Genomic DNA, 13,584 nt, shown 5'->3' with positions numbered 1-13,584 from the left:
TGCTGATCGACACAACCACGGATACTAGCAGAGATGTTGGTCTTTATGAACATCACACTGAGACGGTTAGACCGCTCCCACATTTCATAAAGATCAACGTCTTCCTGAAGGCTAGTTTCAGTAACTGCAGGTGGTTCGTCTTTCCGAATAGCATAATCGATATCCATCCACCCTAAGTGAAGAAGAATTCTCTCCTTCCACACCTTATAGTTTTCACCCCTTAGTTCGGGAATTTCACACTTAAAATCAGAAAAATTCATAGGCTGCATAGCTGCAAAATTTGAACATACATGCTTATAATTAAAATTGAGACTACTAAATAAATATCATGTTTTACCAACGTAAATCATGTTTCAAACTATGAACCTAGTGACATAAAATTTACCTGTGGGCTAAAATTTTATTCAATTAGATTCATATAACCGAATGACAAAACTATCAATTTATGTTCCTTTTTCTAATTCCTGAGGGTAAGTTAGAAAATATAAATTGATATTTCATCCTAATTAATTATACAAAACATAACAAAAATTCATGTGGGATAAGATTTACTATGTTCAATATAATTAATTACATCAATGTCACAACCATGATCTTAAAACTTAATATACAATTTTGCATAATTAAAGATGCTGTGGCTAATCCCTAATTAATTAAAATCATATAGATCAACATGACATTTAATCTCAACAAAAATTGCACGAACAGTGGGCAATTAATCTTAATACACAATTGCATAAAACTATAGGCAATTAGCTTATACATTAATTAACCAGAACATGAAACAGGATTTAAATCACCTATATAAGTTTAACAATTGAATGGTTAATCTAGTAACATCATACAAACTCCAGTACCCAGAATGCAATACAAATAAATGCCAATTGTAATGCTTAGTTGTACTATGGAGACCCATGTATGAAATGCCTATATAATCACCATACATTAATGCTATATTGCCATATGCAAACAGATTAACCCACAAACACAGTAGCAGAGTATTTTATAGTAAAATAATACAATGCAAATTGAATTGGTCTAAGCAGTTACAAATTGACAGGAATAAATCAACAAAAGTGGTCTGCGTGCACAGTGTTGTGTCAGTTCAAAACAAATGAGACACGCTACATACTATGCAAGTAATAATTATTTTAATTAAAAACAAAACAAATTTGCTTCTTCAACCTCTGAATGGGTTCATTGACCCGGATGAAATTACTCACAGACTCATTTTTAAAACTGGGATTTCAGACCAATTTAACACCAAAAATCATGAATCTAATACAGAATCAAGAACCAAAACATTCTCTTATGATTTCAAACTATTTTCTGCAATTACACTCAAATTTGAAATCGAAAATTTTGACAAAATTGCCCAAATGCAGAAAACGAAAATCACAAGGCAGAGGATGAAATTGGCTCTGATACCACATGTAAGTTATTTCATAAAGAACAAAAGAAATAACTACTTAAACAGCGGAAACTTAAATTAAAGGATCAAGGCATACCTCCAGCCATTGCTCCTGCTTGAAGAAGTTGAGGCTCTTCTAAACCTTCCACAATCTCACTTTGATGGTGTAAGTCTTCTGAATAGAGATGTTAGGCTTAGGGAACCAAAACAAATGAACTGCACTCCTTTATATAACTTCTGCCATCAAGAAGTTACTGAACGTGCAAAACAAAACTGCTCCTCCACTCACTCACTCATAATGGGCAGTTACTAAATTTAAGGGAAAGAATAAAGACCATTTTCTGATTAATGGATAATTACCACTATGTGCACTTAGTGGGTAATTACCACTTATTTATTTAAATAAATAAATAACTTAATTAGGGAAAAATCCAACACTGCATACAAGTTTAATGTCGGTGGCAACTATGGTTGGGCAGTCAAAGACTCACGAAACCACTACAACGTCTGGGATAGCAGAACTAGGTTTCCAACCAACGACACTCTTTGTAAGTTCAATGCATTTCTTTTTTCTTTTTTTTCTTCTCTCAAAATCAAAACTTCTTATACATCATATAATTCATATTAAAATTTTGTTTTCTTATCAGAGAATCGAAATTTATGTATAATATTCAATATCAAAATAAAAATTTCTTGCATGGTGTATGGTTTTTGAAGTGGTTGTCTTGATTTTTTTTTCTGCTAGTTTTCATGTTATTTGTGACAGCTTATGGTTCGATCAGTTTGAGTTTGAGGTGGTTTAGTGTGAATGTATTTTGGCTTTATTGTTCCTATTTGCGGTTGAATACTTTATGGTTTGAAGTTTTTTAATAAATTTTTCCTTTTTAGAATATATAAAAATAAAAATTTAGTCCGAAAAAATACATAATATAGGTTAAATACATTTTTAATCGTTACAATCATATTGGATCTTTTCATAAAAAAAAAATATTTGATCTTATTTTTTGTCTATTATCCAGTTTTGAGAGCCTTTCTTTAGCAATTTAGTTTTGTAATTTTAATATATAGACTAAAATTTATGAACAATGACCATAAACAAAATATTTATAATTTATTGAAATCAAAATTCATATTTGATTCTAACAATTATTATAAGTGATAATTCTTGTTTAACATCTCGTAATGGTGTCTTTTGGCCTACAGTTTTCAAGTATAACAAAGGATTGGATTGAGTGTTGGTGGTAAACAAACAAGACTATGATTCATGCAACACAAAAATCCAATCTACAAGATGGACGGTGGAGATTCAATTTATAAATTTAACAAAGCAGGTCCCTTTTACTTCATCAGTGGAAACCTTGAGAATTGTCAAAATGGTGAAAAGTTTAAGGTCGTCGTTTTCAATCCACACCACCACAAACATCATGGTCCATCATTATCTCCAGCGGTTGCACCAATACACTCCCTAGCACCATCTCCCTTGCGGAATTCTCCGGCACCCAGTGCTGCTGCCATCTGGAATGCTCCTTCACCAAGTCGGACTGCTCCGACATACTCGCCAGCAAAATCACCGGCTTGGAATGCTCCTTCACCAAGCCGGACTGCTCCGACACACTCTCCAACACAATCACTTACTTCACCATCAAGGAATTCTCCTTCACCAAGCCTGATTGTTCCGACATTCTCTCCAACACAATCACCTGCTTGGAATGCTCCCTCGCCAAGCCGGACTGCTCCGACACTCTCTCCAACACAATCACCTGCTTGGAATGCTCCCTCGCCAAGCTGGACTGCTCCAACGCAGTCTCGAGCACAATCACCTACTTGGAATGCCCCTTCACCAAGTTGGACAGCTCCAACACACTCTGCAACACCATCACCGGCTTGGAATGCTCCTTCATCAAGTGTGACTGCTCCAACACACTCTCCAACATCATCACCGCCTTGGAATGCCCCTTCATAATACAACGATGATGATGTTGATGATGAGGAATGTAAGTTCAGATTATAACCTAAGAGGGGGGTGAATTAGGTTTCTAGGAATATTGGTTAATTTTTTAGAGTTTAGTGTTGTTGATTATTTTTCCGGAAACCAAATATGAAGGTATGAGTGCGGAAAAATAAAAGAGTAATGCTCTCACCCTCTCATTTAAATAGTGCTCTCATTTGAAATGCCCTATATATATAGGGGATGTATCAAATGAGAGGACTTCTTATAATGAGAGGGTGAGAGCATTACTTATTGACCATTGGATTGAAATAAACGGTTCATATTAAAAGTTATACATTAAACTACACATGCCCTTTTTCCTTCTTTCCACGCGCTTCCTTCTTCTCAACCCAGGCTCTTTCATTGTTCTCTCTCTCTATCAAACTTCCTTATTCTTTTTCTCTGCAAATTCTTCTCACAAACTGGTCTAATCAACACAAGATTAATTAATTTCTTTCAAAACCATTTTAATGGCTTTGGTTATCTCAATCCATATGTCTATTTATTAAAAAAAACCTTTTTTTAATCCAAATCGGCCTAAAGCTAACACAAAGGGCATAGCCATGAATTTTTATCTCAAACCTTCGATTAAACCAATGGAAGGAGCACACACCATGAACATTTGAATAAGCTTTTTCTTATGATTTTTTTATTTATTATAAATGGGTACAATGATCAATCCACTGAATTTCAATTCCATACTGAGAAGCAATTTGGGTAATGCAAATCTGGAATTTCAATTCCATACTGAGAAGCAATGAATATGAAAAAGAAAAGGAAATTGATTTGCCAATCTAACGAATTCGGTTGCTGAAAACCCAACATCTTCTTGTGACTCGAGTATAGATTTGCAGGTGGATGTATGTTTAATTTTCCCTTGACCTAAAAAACCAAAAAAATGGGTCTTTGATTATGATGATGATGATAGTGAAGTTTTTGTTGAGACCAATTGGTGAAATTAAAACCATGAGAAATAAAAAAGAAGAAACACAGAGAGTAGAAATTACTTGTGAGAGAAAGAGAACGCGTCAAAGTGGAGAAGATGAAAGGTGGAGGATGTAGTGCATGACCCTTTTTAAAGAGCAATAAAATCTGAACCGTTTATTTCAATCCAATGGTCAATAAGTAATGCTCTTACCCTCTCATTATAAGAAGTCCTCTCATTTGATACATCCCCTATATATATATATATATATATATATATATATATATATATATATATATAGGGGATATATATATATATATATATATATATATATATATATATATATATAGGGGATATATATATATATATATATATATATATATATAGGGGATATATATATATATATATATATATAGGGGATATATATATATATATATATAGGGGATGTATCAAATGAGAGGACTTCTTATAATGAGAGGGTAAGAGCATTACTTATTGACCATTGGATTGAAATAAACGGTTCAGATTTTATTGCTCTTTAAAAAGGGTCATGCACTACATCCTCCACCTTTCATCTTCTCCACTTTGACGCGTTCTCTTTCTCTCACAAGTAATTTCTACTCTCTGTGTTTCTTCTTTTTTATTTCTCATGGTTTTAATTTCACCAATTGGTCTCAACAAAAACTTCACTATCATCATCATCATAATCAAAGACCCATTTTTTTGGTTTTTTAGGTCAAGGGAAAATTAAACATACATCCACCTGCAAATCTATACTCGAGTCACAAGAAGATGTTGGGTTTTCAGCAACCGAATTCGTTAGATTGGCAAATCAATTTCCTTTTCTTTTTCATATTCATTGCTTCTCAGTATGGAATTGAAATTCCAGATTTGCATTACCCAAATTGCTTCTCAGTATGGAATTGAAATTCAGTGGATTGATCATTGTACCCATTTATAATAAATAAAAAAATCATAAGAAAAAGCTTATTCAAATGTTTATGGTGTGTGCTCCTTCCATTGGTTTAATCGAAGGGTTTGAGATAAAAATTCATGGCTATGCCCTTTGTGTTAGCTTTAGGCCGATTTGGATTAAAAAAAGGTTTTTTTTAATAAATAGACATATGGATTGAGATAACCAAAGCCATTAAAATGGTTTTGAAAGAAATTAATTAATCTTGTGTTGATTAGACCAGTTTGTGAGAAGAATTTGCAGAGAAAAAGAATAAGGAAGTTTGATAGAGAGAGAGAACAATGAAAGAGCCTGGGTTGAGAAGAAGGAAGCGCGTGGAAAGAAGGAAAAAGGGCATGTGCAGTTTAATGTATAACTTTTAATATGAACCGTTTATTTCAATCCAATGGTCAATAAGTAATGCTCTCACCCTCTCATTATAAGAAGTCCTCTCATTTGATACATCCCCTATATATATAGGGCATTTCAAATGAGAGCACTATTTAAATGAGAGGGTGAGAGGAATTAATTTAAACCGTTGGATCTAAATCAACGCTTCAGATTTAATTGCTCTTTAAAAAAGGGTCATGTACTGTGTAACCTCCACCCTTTCTCTTTTTCCACTCTGTTCTTCTCTCTGACGTTCTGTGCCGCTTCTTCTTCTTCATGTTTTTAATTTCATGAGTTGGTCTAAGAAAAGGAACTATAACGCTGAGAAAAGGAACATTGACAATCCTTATTCATGGTTTTAATTTCATGGTTTTAATTTCATGAGTTCTTCTTCTTCTTCATGATTCATTATCAATCGACAATCCTTTAAACAGAAAGATCGAAAACAGCTGAGAAAAGGAACCATAGCGCTGTGAATCCCGTTGATGAGTGTTTGTCATCCTTGTTCCTATTCGTCGGCGAAGTTCCTGTTCACCGGAGTTCGTCGCTGCTGTTTTTCGTCTGGAAAAAAGTGCTTGTTTTTTAATCTGAGTTTAAATGTTCTTGATTTCATATTATTTTTAAATTGGATTTTTCATGGTAATATGACAAAATTAGGGATAACAAGGTTGAGATATGAATTAGAGAAGAGTTTAAAAAACCTTAAGAAAAATACAGAAAGGGAACAACTGGAATGAATTTACGGAAGAGAAGAGAACTTGCAACTTTGAATTTAATGGGTTAAGTTTTTAGCTAGTAAACATGAAGGAAGGAAAAAATCATTCAGAAATTGTTTCACTGCACCTAATGAAATCGATTCATAATATTGTAAATCAACATTCAATTTTTGATTGAAGAAACAGTGTGAAGATTAATTGGACTTGAAGTTTAATGGGTTAAGTTTTCACCAAGTTTTTCCAACATTCTATATCCAAAATCTGAGATGCAATTGTGGAACATTGAAATTAAACCTTTTATTAATTTGATTGAAGAAATTGTGTGAAAATTTTGGTAGGTTAAATATGTTTATGAATTTTGGAAAGGAAAAAAAAAATGTGTGTGAATCAATTGAAAGAACCAGAGAGGGATCGCAGTAGTGAGGAAGAGGAATAGATGCAGGCGTGCTAAAATTAAGTTGTTGTTATTAAAAGTAGATACCACCATAAAGATTGATCTAAGGGTTATTATTTAACCCTCTCACCCTCTCATTTAAAAAGTGATCTCACTTGATATGCCCTCATATATATATATATATTCAAATCGAACTGTTTCCGTTCATATCTAAAATTGTTAATAATGGTTTGATTCGATCGGTAGTTTGGTTCATTTTTCTGTTTTTTTTTTCTCCACCCCTACATGCTAGAATGAACTTACACCAAGAAACAGTGAAACTTATAATACAACCTGGGAGAGAAAAATATTGAACAATGAGGTAAAATAATTAATAATAGTGTGAGTGAAAGTGAGAGAGTCAAGAGATTAAATGGTGTTAAGTTGGAATGGAGGTGATTGTCAATTTTTTTTTTTTGTGGTCGGGGTTCGAACCAACTGAGCTATGCTCACGAGGACAGGTGATTGTCAATTTGATAATACTAAGAGGGAAGTTAATTTGTTAAAAAAATAAGAGGGAGGTTAGTGTTTAGTTGAATGATATTATTATTATTACTAGCGGAAAGACGGGCACGACGGGCACTATCGTGCCCGTCTGTCCGCTCTTTCTACTGCGCTAACGCATGTGATTATTTTATTATGTTTGTTTGTATAATTTTGATTAAAATTTTTAAATTTCAAAATATTAATGGAAATTATTGATATATTGATTTATAAACAAAATATTGTGAAGGCATATAACAAAATTATTTTTGAACTCAACATATTTTAGTTTGTCTGCATATAAAATTAAGATAAAATAATCATCATTTATTGTTTATTCATTATTCTAATAGTAATTAGTAACATCATAACATAAATGTAAAATGCCATGTTATGTAAAAGAAACATTGCTATGATTGCGATAAAATAATATCTTTAAAAACTACATTTTTCGTAAAGTCTTCATATTCTCCTTTTATTTTCCCTTCTTTAATGAGAACTTTTGTTGAATTTTGAGAAACTCCTTTTGATAAAGCTACATATAATTGACCATTCGTGGAAGATAGATTTTGACATTGGGAATGGTCTGCCCTTCTGACTTATTTATGGTAATAGCAAAACTTACTGTAATGGGAAACTATTTTCTACTAAGCACAAAGGGAAGTCCTGAACTCACATTTGTTTTTAATTTAATTCTGGGCTAGAATGCTCTTTTTCCAACATTGTTTCCTGTTAGGATTTCCACATCCAACATATTCTTAAATAAATCACGACATATCAATCGTGTCCCATTACACATGCCATATCTAGGGTCTATGTTTTGCAACAACATCAAAGGTGAACCTTTTTTTACCTTTAAAATATGTGGTGGGATACTTCCTTGAGCAATTGAGTTTAGGAATTCCTGTTGATATGGTAGTGTAGCCATTTATTTCTTTCTACCCTATTTATCTATCTTTAATCAACCGGTTCTATTTCCACTTCTATTTGATTTTTTTTCCTTTTATATTGTGATTACGAATTATGATAGTACTCATCGCCTATGAATCACATACACTTCTCATATTAGATGTGTCTGAACACGCGTTGCATCCGCATCCACAATTATAATTACCCTAAATTATGTGATTTTCTCAAATTATAACGTTATTGGCGTGTCAGTATCCATGTTGTATCTGATGTCGGTGTTAGTATCCATACTTCTTAATTAGCGGTCCTCTCTTTTAATGGCCTCTCAGATGGTGGTTTGAATGTAACCAAAAACAAAAGATGGTTGTTTGAAGCTTTCTAGTGTTTCTGTTTTTAGTTGTTGATAACATGAGTGTGATTATGGTTTAACAATTTTGAATTGTTTAAATGGTTTTAACACTTTGATTTCACCGTATTTTGTTGGATATTGGATGGGGGCCATGAGAGCAGTTTATCAATTGTATACATGTAGAACGGCAGGGGAAAGAGCTTAACGGCGGGGGATGTTATTGCTTATTTTTCCTTTATTTAATAATAATTAAAAAAACTGGTTCTCTTTATATAAAAAGAAAAAAGAAAAAAAAGCTACGTGGTCATAGTTTGTATAAGCAATTATAAACCAGCAAAGTCAAATAATCCTTAAAATTAATCGTAAACAATTTGAATCATAATCACTTATGAACCAGCAAAGTCAAATATAATCCATAAAATTAATCGACTTTGATTAGTTGTAACATGAAAGGATTTAAAGTCCAATCTTTAACATTATATTTTGCTCACGTTTGTTACTAATCTTTTTTTCAGAAGATTTAAAGTTCAATATTTAACATTATTTTTTCTCACGTTTGTTACTAATCTTGTTTTTTAGAGTATTTAAAGTTCAATCTTTAACATTATAATATTTTTTGGTAACGTTTGTTGCTAATCTTTTTTTTTATAGGATTTAAAGTCAAATCTTTAACATGATTTTTTGCTCACGTTTGTTACTAATCTTTTTTTAGAGGATTTAAAGTCCAATCTTTAATAATTTTTTTTGCTCACGTTTGTCACTAATATTGTTTTAGAAGATTTAAAGTCCAATCTTTAACATTATTTTTTGCTCACGTTTGTTACAATTGATCATAGGCTAAGGCAGAATAACTTAATAAAATAATATAGAAATATTGTTTTTTGTTTTTTGTGGAAGTAATAAAATAATATGGAAATATTGTTTTTTTGGAAGGGATATGAAAATACTTGGCAATCATTGTCGGTTGTATTGAGGGGAACAACATAAATGAACAACATAAAATCGGTTTATAAAAAAGTAACATGAGTTTTTGTTTTGTGCTAGTTTTTCGTGAGTTTGATCTATGGTTAACACAGGTAAAAGAGGGTTAACGGGGACGATAAGTGACATGAATTAGTAATCAACGTGTTATTTTATAATTGACTAACAATAAGAACAATTCATTAAGAATTGTGTGTAAGTTTTCTCCTTAAATTAAATTTATTCTTATCTATTTGTTACATGTGTTATTTGTATTTAAAATTAAAACAAAAAATTAAAGGTGTTTTTGGAAAGAAAATTCCAACCCAAAAGTGTGCTGAAAGGGGTAGTTTTCTTTATATATAGTATAGATTATAAACAAATATTATATTATTGTTTGGGTTAAACTATGTTTAACCGCGGTAAACAAAAATATTTGGGATTCCAACCTTGTAAAGATTGTTTGGTTTTGGACATCAAATTTTAAAATTTAAGGTATTTTCGTCTTTGTAGTATGGGTAAATTTTTGCTTACCCTCACCATTTCATCTATTTTGTACCGTCAAAAGTTACAAAGGTCCAAAACAAAAGTTTTTTTTTTTTGACTAAAAAACCAAAGAATATTTAAATTATAAAGTTATAATTTAATTGTTTTTAGGGTTAAACCAAATTTCACTCAAGTGGGAGAGAATAAACACCATTAAACTTTTATTATTACTAGACACTTGACCCGTGCTACCGCACATGTCATACCACGTAAAAGTTAATCGAATCAATCGCAATAATGTAAAACAGATTTAGTTAATAGAAGTTTTATAGCAATTTAAAAATATGTTACCTCCTAAGACAACAATAGCAACAAAATGAAATGGTAGCATACATAACAAAAAGTTTTGAATAATAACCATCAAGATACATTACGAAAGACTTCGTGATAAACAACATTTGAGGTCATATCAGTACTCTCTCCATCTCCATCAACGATTAGTATTTTCAAACCCTGTCCTGAAGTGACCCTGGAAATTGCAACGTACAACTGACCATGCGAGAACACAGGTCTAAGTGGTATTTAAATAGGTGTATTCTCACAACTAAGTGGAAAAACAGTGGTATTTAAAGAACAAAATAGAATAGATGTATTCTCACAACTAAGTGGTATTTAAATAGGTAATTGACAAGTTGAATTTGAAAGTTTTAAATGTCGATGACCATCGTCTTCTATTGGTACTAATTATTATTCATTGCAGCCATAAAATCAATTATTGCAAATTGATTTGTAATGCTCTGCGACCTGAAATTTCGATTACCAATAATGAGCAATGAATTTCGATTAGTATAATGCTAGAATAATGCATAATGATTTACACAAGTACGTCTTTATGAGGTAACTGTGATGAAAACATGCTAGCTAATAAAAACAGACTTTCAATTCCCTCTATGTCATTTAAGTTTGTGCGCATGGCATGCCTTAAAATGGACTGCCAATAACGATCGAGTGAACATATAAAAGGCAAGTCAACATGTATGCATTTAAGGAAAACTAACCAATAATGCACTTTAATTATCCTTTGTCTGAAATTGATAGCGTTAAATCATATGGTCGATTATTAGTTAGGATTCAACTGATATGCGAATAGTACGGATATGATAATTGCCATTAAATGTAATTATTAGTTCTTTTAATAGTAAAGGAACTATAGCTAGGTATATTCACTCGCGTGTTTTTAATGTGAATGACCATAGTCTTCTATTGGTAGTAATTCCTATTTATTACAGCCATAAAAGCAATTAGTGCAAATTAAATGTATTTTTCTAAGAAAGTTTTTTGTTAATATCATCATTGCAGTGATGAATGCTTTCAATAGGTAGTAATTGGCAGAGCAGATAATGCATACTGCATAAAAACAATTAAAAGCAATTCTTATTCGAAGAAAGTTTTTCTATTAAAAGTAATTCTTACTAAAAGCAATTACAACCTATTTATTGCAGCCATAAAAACAATTAGCGCAAATTAAATGTATTTTTTTAAGAAAGTTTTTTGTTAATATAATCACTGCAGTCATGAATGCTTTCAATAGGTAGTAATTGGCAGAGCAATTAGTGCATACTGCATAAAAGCAATTAAAAAGCAATTCATATTCGAATATATGACCCAAAAGTATGGTAGAAAATTGGTGCATATATAAAATTAAATGTATTTTTCCAAGAATGGCCTCTACTGAAGTATGTTAGATATGGACATGTCAAAAGTGATGACGAGCCATGCGAATCAATAAATAACTTGTATGAGGAAGATGCAGTTTTTTAGTTAATTATTAACATGTATAGAATTTTCTTTACAACATATCTCATTAATTTGTTCGGATCATGTCAACATAATTGATTGCATTTTTACAACCATAAGCTGAATGTCATCTAATATAACTTAAGTTGATAATGATAGTACTCCTATATTGCACAATGAACGTGTCTCCTTAAAAAGACATCCTTGCACGTAAATGTGAGTATTAAAATAACAATTACTACTTGATGGAGTCTTTATAACTCATATTATTGTAGTCTATCAACCATAAATTAGATTGTAATTCAAAAGGAGGCACATTAAACTGGGAAGACAATAACATAAATTTCATTAAAACGAAAAGATAATTTGAAAACATCAAAATGGATCCAACTACATAAACCCTAAAAACTGAACTCCATCAATTGGCCTGCAGACATCAAACTCTCACAACAGTTGGGCGCTTGACTTGAATGTATATGGTGTCGTTCATGCCAGCATGTGGAAACCCAACTTTAACCACGACACCTTCATCAAGTCTGCGCGCCTGTACCATTCTTTTCCATCCTCCACCAAGTTTGACGTGGTGATGTGGCCTGGATCCAAATATAGTGATACAATTCCACTTGTTTCCACAGTCATCAATCATTGTCAATGAAGTGGTCTTTTTCCCGATAGTTAAATCACACAGGCCCTTGTAAATAAGCATCTGCATAAAAATTACAAACTGTATAACCAAATTTTTAAATGAGGTGATAGAAATGTTCCTAAAAAAGCAATGTAATGCAAAATCAAAATACCATAAATCCAGAAGTGACATCAAAACCAGTTAAATACTTCTTCCACGAGATTTGAAAATTTCTCTCATCAAGATGGAATGTGAGGATTTCACTTGTGACCGGAACACCTTCATATGCAAAGGCTGGCACGATAATTTTCTCAATCTCAAATTTCATAGAAGGAATAAAAAGAGGAGGATCCACAACACGTCTTGATCGATCAATCACATTAATCTCAAACTGTCCAGCACCGGTAAACACCATCACAATAGTTCCACCCAAACGGACATCATAAAAGTCGCGTATGGCATTGAACCCATAGTTAAAAACACACTACCACATATCCTTTCAACCATAACCTCAAACTGGTTGTTGTTAGGGTTGATAAAAGTGGCGTAATCACCTAGTGATGCACCAAAATCAGAGACAAAGGTTTTTGGCAACATAAGTGCACCTTGTTAAACATATACAATCGAAATTAGTAAGTGAAAATGTTAATCAAATGAACTTTTAATTTGAATTGTCGCATCTATAAAAAGACAATATTAGTAATCTTGCACTTACATCTGTTACACGAAACTCAAGTCGAAGAGTTCTATATTGAACTCACAATCTGTTAACAAACTTGTCCAAATTAGTTATAGGATTTGGATCTAATGGAGCTGAAAAAGATCAAAGATTCAAAGAAATTAGTGCAAGTTGAAAAATATATACGAAACAAAAAAGAAGAGATCAAGAAAGAAGATGAAACATGGTTAGATTTTTTTGTGTTATTTGTACCCTTCATGTGCAATGCTAAGAGAGTTAATGGATCACTTTCCATCGGTAAGTCTAAACTGTCTTGATCTAAAAATGATGTTAGGAGAGGATAATGGGAATGCAATCGTTAAGAGTTTCTGTACATAAAAATGATGGTAGGAGATGATAATGGTAGGAGGTGGTAATAGTTAAGAGTTATGGTGATTTGATTAGCATTAACTACGTTTTCAATGACCATTATGACATAT

General features: G+C 32.1%; 2 pseudogenes; one reads left to right on the top strand and one right to left on the bottom strand.

Moving 5' to 3' along the window:
- The first annotated feature begins 1,878 nt into the window (after positions 1 to 1,878).
- On the top strand, positions 1,879 to 3,399 carry LOC146911683 (uncharacterized; annotated as a pseudogene).
- Positions 3,400 to 12,194: 8,795 nt separating this feature from the next.
- LOC146911682 (uncharacterized) lies at positions 12,195 to 13,400 on the bottom strand (annotated as a pseudogene).
- Positions 13,401 to 13,584: the final 184 nt, after the last annotated feature.

The sequence above is a fragment of the Medicago sativa genome, chromosome 7 (assembly GCF_051527215.1).
Source record: "Medicago sativa cultivar Bolivia chromosome 7, Bolivia_mono, whole genome shotgun sequence".
NCBI lineage: Eukaryota > Viridiplantae > Streptophyta > Magnoliopsida > Fabales > Fabaceae > Medicago > Medicago sativa.
This window is presented reverse-complemented; position numbering and strand designations above follow the sequence as displayed.